The 10,148-nt window shown below is 47.1% G+C and overlaps 1 long non-coding RNA gene across 1 annotated transcript; it reads left to right on the top strand.

Annotated features, from left to right (window-relative positions):
* Positions 1-2,799: 2,799 nt before the first annotated feature.
* On the top strand, positions 2,800-9,841 carry LOC110137352 (uncharacterized). Its single transcript, XR_002313914.2, has 3 exons — positions 2,800-2,890; positions 4,310-4,413; positions 9,656-9,841. It is a non-coding gene; the product is annotated as an uncharacterized lncRNA (long non-coding RNA).
* Positions 9,842-10,148: the final 307 nt, after the last annotated feature.

Genomic DNA, 10,148 nt, shown 5'->3' with positions numbered 1-10,148 from the left:
TTCACAAGAACACAAAAGTGGGAACAAGCCGGATATTCATGAGTAATGAGTGGATAAAAAATACGATGCATTAACACAAAGGACTAAAAAAAATTGCAATCAGTTAATGTGATTTTTGAAAGTCGCTCTGCCGCCTTATACTTGAGAAGCCTAAATCCTTGGGGTTTTACAAATCACCAGGGCTCACCATGAATTGTTTTGTCCAGGATGAAGGGGCAGCAGGGAACCCTCTGGAGGGGGTCCACCTATGTCGTTACCAGAAGCCCCAAAAGTCTCCACCCTCTGCACGCAGGAGGGAGTGGGGGGACGTTCTAAGAAGGAAGAAGGTGATGGAAGCCGGACAACAGTTCCCATGGTCAGAACAGGGTGCCCTTGAAGGGGACTCTGGGCACTGGTCATCATGGGGAGTCTCTTCTTGGGTATGCCTCTTTTTTTGACGGAACCCTCTTCTCCTGAAGACAGTAGTCTCCCCACCCCGCCCCACCACCAACACCACCAGCAGAAAGAACTGGGGCCACACAGCAAGGAGGGAGCATGTTGGCCCGCGAACCCCTGTCCTGACCCCAGCAAGGACTTCACTGGTGGGTCTGCAAAGCGATTTTCCTTGAGATGTTCAACTGGCAGATCACAGTCAATGTCTATCTGCTGCTGTGCATTTCAGCAATCTCGAGGTGTTACTGATTGGCAAATTCAAACACATATTGTCCTTAATTCGAGGTTAATTATATGTAACATTTCAAAGGAGGTAATCTCATTAATTTTGATTTGCTTCTAACAGTTTTAAAGCACGCAGTGGAAGACCGACTCCATTAGAATGGAGTGCATGGGGCGAAACCTTGCTCTCCCAGCAGTATCGTTATAGGCTTTTTGTCAGCCAGGGTGAACCAGGAAGGATGCTGGTGGTGGGACAGGGAACTTCTCCCAAAACAGCAGCACGCTCCACGGAAGCGCCCCCGTGATGGGCGGATCCTCTCTTGGGGCTCGCCACCAGCTCAGTGACTGTGGACGTTGATGTCCCGTAAACCGTGTTTGGGGAATAAATGAATGAATGGGACCGTCACGGCAGATGCAGAGGGGGTCAGCGTTGATTCAACCCCAGTGGAAGCACAGAGCACCGCCTATAGGTTGGCATTGCCGTGAACAGGAACCAGCAAACGTAAAAGAGAGTTAATAATTAGGACCTTGGGTGCAGGTGACACTGTCAAAGCAGCAATAATACAAGAGGCCCTTTGGGGATGGGCAGATAGGCACAGGTCAGCCATGTGGTCGGGGGAGGCTGTGGAGGAGGGGCCGGCTGTGCCAGCAGCTCACTCAGGGGATGCAGACCCCGGGTGCCTGATGCAACCAGGAGCCTGAGCCGGCTTCTGAAGCAGCAAAGTCCTCAGGCTGCGCCAGAGCTTGTGGGGACCAGTGTGCCCAGACCTGGTCAGCATCCTTAGCTTGGTTATTTGTGAGGAGGGAGTTGTGAGCGGGCACACAGCAGCGGCCAATGTATTTACTATCCCCAGGTTGCGCTAGTGGGAAAGGGCGCACCTACCAACGCAGGAGACATTCGAGATGTGGGTTGGATCCCTGGGTCAGGAAGACCCCCTGCAGAAGGGCATGGCAACCCACTCCAGTATTCTTGCCTGGAGAATCCCAGGGACAGAGGAGCCTGGCGGGCTGCGGTCCATGGGGTCACAGAGTCAGACACAACTTGGCATGCAAGAATGAGAAATTTAAAATAAAAAGATGTTAAGCATAACTGTTAAATAACTCATAAGCATCAAAGCACATAGTTAGGCGAGGAATTTTTCCCCAGGAAATTCTGAGCCCGCCATTCTATAAACAGCTAAACTCGGACCCCTGTCTTCACAGAGGCAGCCCTTGCCGCGTTCGTAATGCTCTGTGACATCCTTTTCTCCCTAGAAAAATAAAAAAGTTTCTGCATTTTAGATTATTTCCACAGGGTGTGAACATTTTTACAGCTTTTGTTACTTGCTGCCAGACCATTTTCTGAGCAAATGGCACCAATTTACAAAGCTACCAGCTACAAATGACACCAATTTCACCGCACCCTCCTCCACAAGAAATGGTTCTGCTGAGTTAAGAGTTACTTTCTCCTTTTTTATACCTAAATTTATTTTTTAATTGGAGAAAAATTGCTTTACGAGGTTGGGCTGGTCTCTGTCATACAAGAACACGCTTCAGCCATAAACATACATACATCTCCTCCCTCTCGAGCCTTCCTCCCTGCCCCTCCCCACCCCACCCCACCCCACCCTTCCAGGGCATCAGAGAGCACCGCATGATGGCGTGCGTATGTCGACGCTCCTGTCTCCTTTCATCCCCCTCCTTCCCCTGCTGTGTCCTCAAGCCCGTGCTCAGCACCTCTGTCTCCACCCCTTCCCTGCAAATAGGTTCAGCGCTTTCTAGATGCCGTGTGTAAGCCTTTACGTACGGTATTTGTTTTCTCCTTCTGCCTTCCTTCACTCTGTGTTACAGGCCCTGGGTTCATCCAGCTCACTACCCCTGGCTCAGATGTATCCCCTTTGTGGCTGAGTAATATTCCACTGCGTACGTGGATCATATTTTCTGTGTGCATACATCTGTCAGTGGACATCTAGGTTGTTGCTTCTCTGCCCCGGCTATTGTAAGCAGTGCTGCATTGAACACTGGGCTATCTGTGGCCTTCGGAATTGTGGTTTTCCCCGGGTGTATGCCCAGTATTAACTAGTTTCAATCACTATCCCTGCCCCTCTCCTTTCCCCTCTGAAACTGGTTACCAGGCAACCAGCAGCTGTGGAGCAGAGGCTGTGATGCAGACAGCAGAGAGACGCTGAGTTCTGATGCCTTGGGGAGGGCCCGGGGCCCACACCTCTGAGCCTCACTGGCCCCGCTAGGGATTCAGGTTTGTAATTCAAGAGCCATGGATTCATTTGGACTAGGAGGGTGTCTCAGTCCATTCCAGCTGCTAAAACAAAACGGCATTGACTCAGCGGTTTATAAACAACAGATTTTGTTTCTCACGGTTCTGGACGCTAGAAGTCCAGTGTCAAAGTGTCAGCTGACTTTGTGTCTGGAGGGAGCCTGCTTCAGGTTCACAGACAGTCATCTAGTCCCTGTGTCCTCACACGACAGAGATGGTGAGGCCACTTTGACAAGGGCACTAATCCCCTCTGGGGGGCTCCACCCCCAAGACCTAATCACCTCCCAAAGACCCCACTTCATAATATCACCAAGGCTTCCCAAGTGGCTCAGATGGTAAAGAATCTGCCTGCAATGCAGGAGACCCGGGTTCATCTATGGGTTGGGAAGATGCCCGGGAGGAGGGCATGGCAACCGACTCTAGTAGTCTTGCCTAGGAAATCTCACAGACAGAGGAGCCTGGTGGGCTATAGTCCATGGGATCGTAGAGTCAAACAAGACCGAGGGACTAACACCTTTTCACTTTCCTAAGATCACCACCTGGGGGTTAGGTTGCGACACATGGTTGAGAGGGATGCGACAGAGGGTGGCTGGATTGGGTTTCATGGTGAAGGCATCCCTGCGACCTCCAGGCTCAGAGTATAGAGACGGACCCCACGTCAGACCCCTCAGTGCTGGGAGGTGCTTTGGACTGAGCCAGGGGTCCTGGAAATAGAAGGGGGATTCCTCTGGGAGACAAGGCTGGGCCAAGCAGGGGGACATGGGTGTGGTGGGGAGAGGGGCTCAGAAAGTGGCTGGAGACCAGAGGGCCTCTGGGACAGGTGTGCACAGCCAGGGGACAGCTGGGAAGCCCTGGAGGAGAGGATGCAGAGCGAAGATGACAGGGTCAACACACCCATCACCCTCTGTCCTCCTCGCCCCGCCTGCTTATCTGCAAAAGAAAGCCTACCCTGCAGCAGCTCCCCCACCACCACCCCAAGGACCCGGAAGGGTGAGAAAGCTGTGAGGAGACATCGGCTCCCATCTTACACGCCTTCCTGGGCGCTGACTCTGGCCTGCACGTGAGCAAAGCTTTCCTGACCGTGAGAACTAAGCCAGGCAGGATGGGCGCTGAAATTGTCTAGAAGGAAGCTGGACAGACCAGTTCAGGAGCATCTGGGGAATTCACAGGACAGGTGGCCATAATGAGCAGCTTTAAATCTTCATTCTAAAACGCACACCCGGCCACAAACAGGCCCTGTCTGGTGCCAGCCGAGGGAAGACAAACAGCAAGCAGAAAATTAAATACCAATCAAGTTATTTGATTTGGGGTATATATTTGTGTCAAGAGAACTAAATCATATATTGATCCCAAATAAGAGGAAATGCAAGTTGTGGTTTTTTTTTTTTTTTTAATTTTAAGGTGCAAAATACTTCGGAGCCTCAGCCAGAAGGAAAAGACACACAGAGGAAGCGGTGATTGTCGACACTGAATTAGAGAGGCCCCTTGGTGTTTGAATTGATTGGGTAGATTTTCCACTTTATTTTGTTGGAGGGAACTTCATTTTATGCCTTCGCCAGTTCAGCCAGCTCAGACAGGCGGGGCGGGGTCCTGGGTGGGAAGGGTTTCATCCTGAGGACACCACCCTTGAATCAGGCAGGTGAGAAGGAGACAGGAGGTGGGGATGCCTCTGCACTCCCTGCAGCTTCTTGGAAGCTTCTACTGAAGAGGCTACAGCTGGCCTTGACCTGGAAGGATAAATGAGTGTCCAGAAGGGAGAGGATAAATGAAGGGGTCCCGAGCAGAGGGGACCGCTGAAGCCGATGGTGGCTTGGGAAAGAGATTTGGAGGGAGATGGAAGGTGGAGAAATGATGTAGAAAATTAGGTTCTGGCCAGTCTACAGGGAGCTCCCGGCATCATTCAGAGGAGGTCAGCGTTCACTCATTTATTCCAAGTACTTGCTTTTGCAGACACTAGTGAAGTGTGGTGAGTATGGTTTCTGCCTCATGGATGTAAATCCCAGTTTGGGGGAGGGTGGGATATGTTATGTTTCATCCTTATCCTTGCGAAATGATAAACTGTGTAAGTATAGTAAGGAAAAAAGCCAGGTGCTATGGGGAAGAATTGAAGGCAGGAGGAGAAGGGGACGACAGAGGGCGAGAAGGTGGGATGGCATCATCGACTCCATGGACACGAGTTTGAGCAAGCTCCTGGAGACGGGGCAGGACAGGAAGCCTGGCGTGCTGCAGTCCACAGGGTCCCAGAGTCCGACTCGACCGAGCGACTGAACAACACAGGGGAGAGGACACAAAGGGTTTCTCTCAGGTTGGGACTGAGTTCCCAGAGAGGCAGAGCGCGGGCCATCCCCACGCCAGGCAGGGAAGGTCGAGCAACAGAGGGCAGGAGTATGAAATTAGGTTAAAAGGAGATTTTTACATCCACGTGCATGCTCAGTCCCTAAACCGTGTCCGACTCTTTGGGACGCCATGGGCCATAGTCTGCCAGGCCCCTCTGGCCATGGAATTTTGCAGGAAATAATACTGGAGTGGGTTGCCATTTCCACCCATCCCAGAGATCAGGACTCGACTGAGACTCAAACCCGAGTCTCCTGTGTCTCCTGCATTGGCAGGCGGTTTTTCACCTGCTGAGTCACCTGGGAAGCTGCTTTTATTTCCATAAACAACAGCCTTTAGGGAGAAAGGCAGAGCCCAAGTGGGCATGGAATTACGACTTCAATAGATTCACTAATCACAAAATTACATTCACTCTAGATATTAAAGCCAATTACAAAGCTACAGTAATTAAGAGTATGATGTTAGCATCAGGAGAGGAAAAAAAGCAGGGAACAAAAGAGAGAAAAGGTGAGGGTGGAAATTATGATAAAGGTGATGTTTCAAATCCGAGGGGAAAAGAAGAGGCTTTTTTTTTTACAATCAATATAATTAGTATAATTAGTTAGCCGCTTGGGAAAATATTGAGACAGATCTCTCTTTTACTCTTACACCAAAATAGATCCCAGATGAATTTAAGATCTAAAATATTTTTAAACACTTAATATGTAAGGCAATATTTACTTCTATAATCTACAAAGCAATTATACTTTTATCATCGCTGGGTAAGGAAAGCTTTTCTGCACTTGTCTCTGCTGGCAAATCTACTGGCAATAGATCAGTGATCTGACTACATGACAATAAAAACTACATAAGGAAAATAAAGACCATTAACAAATTTAAAAGGCAAATGAACTGGTAAAGTGTTGTTTTTCTTAATGTTTGAAGAACTCTTACAAACCAGGTGTAACAAAGACAGCTCCAAAAGAAGAAAAATGGGCCACAGTGGAAACAATGACAGATTTTATTTTCTTGGGATCCAAAATTACTGCAGACAGTGACTGCAGCCATGAAATTAAAAGATACTTGCTCCTTGGAAGGAAAGCTATGACAAACCTAGACAGCATATTAAAAAGCAGAGATATCACTTTGCTGACAAAGGTCCGTATAGTCAAATCTATGGTTTTTTTCAGTAGTGATGTATGGATGTGAGAGCTGGACCATGAGAAAGCTGAGCACCAAAGAATTGGTGTTTTCAAACTGTGGTGCTAGAGAACACTCTAAGACTCTTGAGAGTCCCTTGGACTGCAAGGAGATCGAACCAGTCAGTCCCAAAGGGAATGAGCCCTGAATATTCATTGGAAGGACTGATGCTGAAGCTCCAGTACTTTGGCCACCTGATGGAAAGAACCAACTCATTGGAAAAGACCCTGATGCTGGGAAAGATTGAAGACAGGAAGAGAAGGGGATGACAGAGGATGAGATGGTTGGATGGCATCACCAACTCAATGGACATGAGTTTGAGCAAACTCAGGGAGACAGTGAAGGACAGGAAAGCCTGGCATGCTGCAGTTCATGGAATTGCAAAGAGTCAGACACAACTTAGCAACTAAACAGAAACAACAACACCAAATATATATACACCGAAGAGAAGTCAGATAGTTACAAGACACTTGTGTGCATTGGCTTAGCCAGGATTTCTGGAATTCTCTCTACAGCATTTGTGTGACATGCAGGTACAGTCCTGAGCAGAGAGTCTGCTTCTTGGCAGAGAATCTCTGGAGAGCCACTCAGAGAACCACCAGAATGTTCACAATGGACACCTCCTCCAACGTTCCAGGGCCTTCTGTCATCCAAGTGTGGGGTTGGCCAAGATGTTTATTCATGTTCTTCTGTAACAACCTGTGGAGAACTCTTAATGAACATTTAACCCAACTCAGTGCATAAGTAAAGTGGAGGTATCAAAACAAGAATGATTACAAGAGCAACTCTTAAGATAACTGAGTCAAACATAATCTAAACACAGGATGTGCTAAATTTAGTTTTAGGAACCATCTAAAATGATGATACAAATAAACGTATTTACAAAACAGAAATAGACTGACAGACTTCGAAAACAAACTTGTGGTTACTAAAGGGGAAAGGGAGGGGAGAGAGATAAATTAGGAGTTTTGTATTAACAGATGCACATACTACATGTGAAATAGATAAACAACAAGGATCTACGGTATAGCACAGGGAAATCTATTCAATAGTGTGTATTAATCTACGTGGGAAAAGAATCTGAAAAAAAATAGATCTATGTGCACACATAACTGATTCACTTTGCTCTACACCAAAACTAACACAACATGGCAAATCAGCTATACTCCAATATAAAATGAAAATTAAAAAAATAAAAACAACAGCAAAATAGTTGCGCGGAGCAGATGAGCCCCAGACTCCAGAGCAGGCCTGGCTCCTGTTTGGAAGGCATCTCCTCTGCCCTGGGCTTTGCCAACCCACGCTCAGCTCTAGGTGTTTCTACGGGCTGAACTCCTTTTAACATTCTTGCTCCCCTGCATGTGATGATTCAAACCCTAATACGGACAGCAAACAGTCCACCTGGAATCCCGGCCTTTCTTCCCTCCCCCTGCCACGCAAGAAGCAAGGCCACCCGGTCTGCCTGCAGCCAGCTGTCTGAGGAGCTCATTAGAATGCACTGCTTTTGGGGACAATGAAAGGACAGAAAGCTCCAGCCCTCCTGGGAATTCCCCAGACACCTGTGGCGATGTGAGTGACGGTCTGTCCTCTAGGCTCCATTTTATTAATTTTCTTTTAAGTGATGCCTAAACTGCAAATAAATTTTTTTTTAAATTCTTTAGGGATTCCCAGGTGGCGCAGTGGTACGAATCCACCTGCCAATGCAGGAGCTGCAGGACACAGGGGTTCAATCCCTGGGTCAGGAAGGTGCCCTGGAGAAGGGATCTTCCCACTCCAGTATTCTTGCCTGGAAAAATCTCATGGACAGAGGAGCCTGATACAGTCCATGGCATTGCAAAGAGTCAGACATGAATGAGCACACACTCTGAACCGAATTATTTATTTTAGTTGTTTTTGCAGTTCCAGAATTTTCAGTATAGCTTTTTAAACATTTTTATGTTTCCTACTGGCATTCTCTTTGTATTTTAATTTGTTGAATGTCTTGTTATTGTTGTTCAGTTGCTAAATCAGGTCTGACTCTTTGAGACCCCACAGACCTCAGCACGCCAGGCTTCCCTGTCCTTCACCATCTCTCAGAGTTTGCAGAAACTCATGTCCATCGAGTCGATGATGCCATCCAACTATCTCATCCTCCGTTGCTGCCTTCTGCCCTCAATCTTTCCCAGCGTCAGGGTCTTTTACAGCGAGTCGGCTCTTCATATCATGAGGCCAAAGTATTGGAGCTTCAGCATCAGTCCTTCCAATGAATATTCAATGTTGACTTCCTTCAGGATTGACTGGTTTGATCTCCTTGCTGTCCAAGGGATTCTCTAGAATCTTCTCCAGCACCACAGTTTGAAAGGATCAATTCTTTGGCGCTCAACCTTCTTTATGGTCCAGCTCGCACATGCATACATGACTACTGAAAAAACCATAGCTTTGCTTTATACGGACCTTTGTCCGTAAAGTGATCTCTCTGCTTTTTAATATGCTGTCTAGGTTTGTCATTGAATACTTTAACTGTAGTCATTTTAATATTTGTTCTGACATATCCAATAACCAAATTTCCTGTGATTCTGTTTCCATTGCTTTTTTTTTTTTTTCTTAACATCCAATCAGTGCCTGCTTATCTTTTTTGAATGCGGAACGTGGTATGTGAAAGAGTGTAAATGTCTTTGGAGCCTCTGAATGACACTGTTCTACAAAGGCTTTGCTTTTTAATTTGGTGATCAGGCAAGAGCAGGTCTCTCTAATCCAATTAGAGAGCAAGAGGATTCAAGCCTGGCCTTGTGAAGGCTATTATTTCTCATTCTCCCCTGTTCCAGAGCATAGGGTATTTAGGTTCTTCACCTAATGGCTCAGATGATAAACAATATGCCTGCAATGTGGGAGACCTGGGTTTGATCCCTGGGTCAGGAAGATTCCCTGGAGGAGGAAATGGCTACCCACTCCAGTATTCTTGCCTGGAGAATCCCATGGATGGAGGAGCCTAGTAGGCTATAGTCCATGGGGTCACAGAGAGTCAGACATGACTTGAGCGACTAACCCTTTCACTTTCACACTGAAATCCTAGCACGTGTATGAGGTCCCCTATTTTTGTCAAGCCATGAACTCCAACTTTGACCCCAAAACTCCACTGGTGTGTAGACAGAGGTCAGTGCCTCAACCTTTGATGCATGGCTGGAAAGTCAGCAACAACCTGGAAGGGAAAAGCCACTCCAGACGTCAGACTCTGCTCTCTCTGTTTCTCCCCAGAAATTCTCTCTGAAGTTGTAGCCTCCCAAGTCTTTTCAGCTCTCCTGCATCAGCCTAGAGGTCTTGCCTTTCACCAGCACCGTTCTGTCACACGGTCATGCTGTTGTAGCTTATAGTAAGTCTTGACATCAGTAAGAGTCTTCCCACTTTGTTCTTCCTTTCCAAAATTGTTTTGTATATTCTGACTTCCTTGATTTTCCATATAAACTATAGAATCAGTTTCATTATGTATACACATACTTATGGTGGTTGGCTGGCATCACCAATGGACATGAACTTGGGCAAACTCCGGAAGATGGGGAGGGACAGGGAAGCCTAGCATGATGCAATCCATGGGGTCATGAAGAGCTGGACACGACTTGGCGACTAAACAACAATACGTACATAGGTATTATTGTGTACTTTGAATTTTTAAATTAATTGTCAATAAAGGTGCTAAGGCAATTCATTAGAGAATAATTATTTCAAAAAGTGGTACTAGAATAATTAGATT

The sequence above is a fragment of the Odocoileus virginianus genome, chromosome 23 (assembly GCF_023699985.2).
Source record: "Odocoileus virginianus isolate 20LAN1187 ecotype Illinois chromosome 23, Ovbor_1.2, whole genome shotgun sequence".
Classification (NCBI taxonomy): Eukaryota; Metazoa; Chordata; class Mammalia; order Artiodactyla; family Cervidae; genus Odocoileus; species Odocoileus virginianus.
This window is presented reverse-complemented; position numbering and strand designations above follow the sequence as displayed.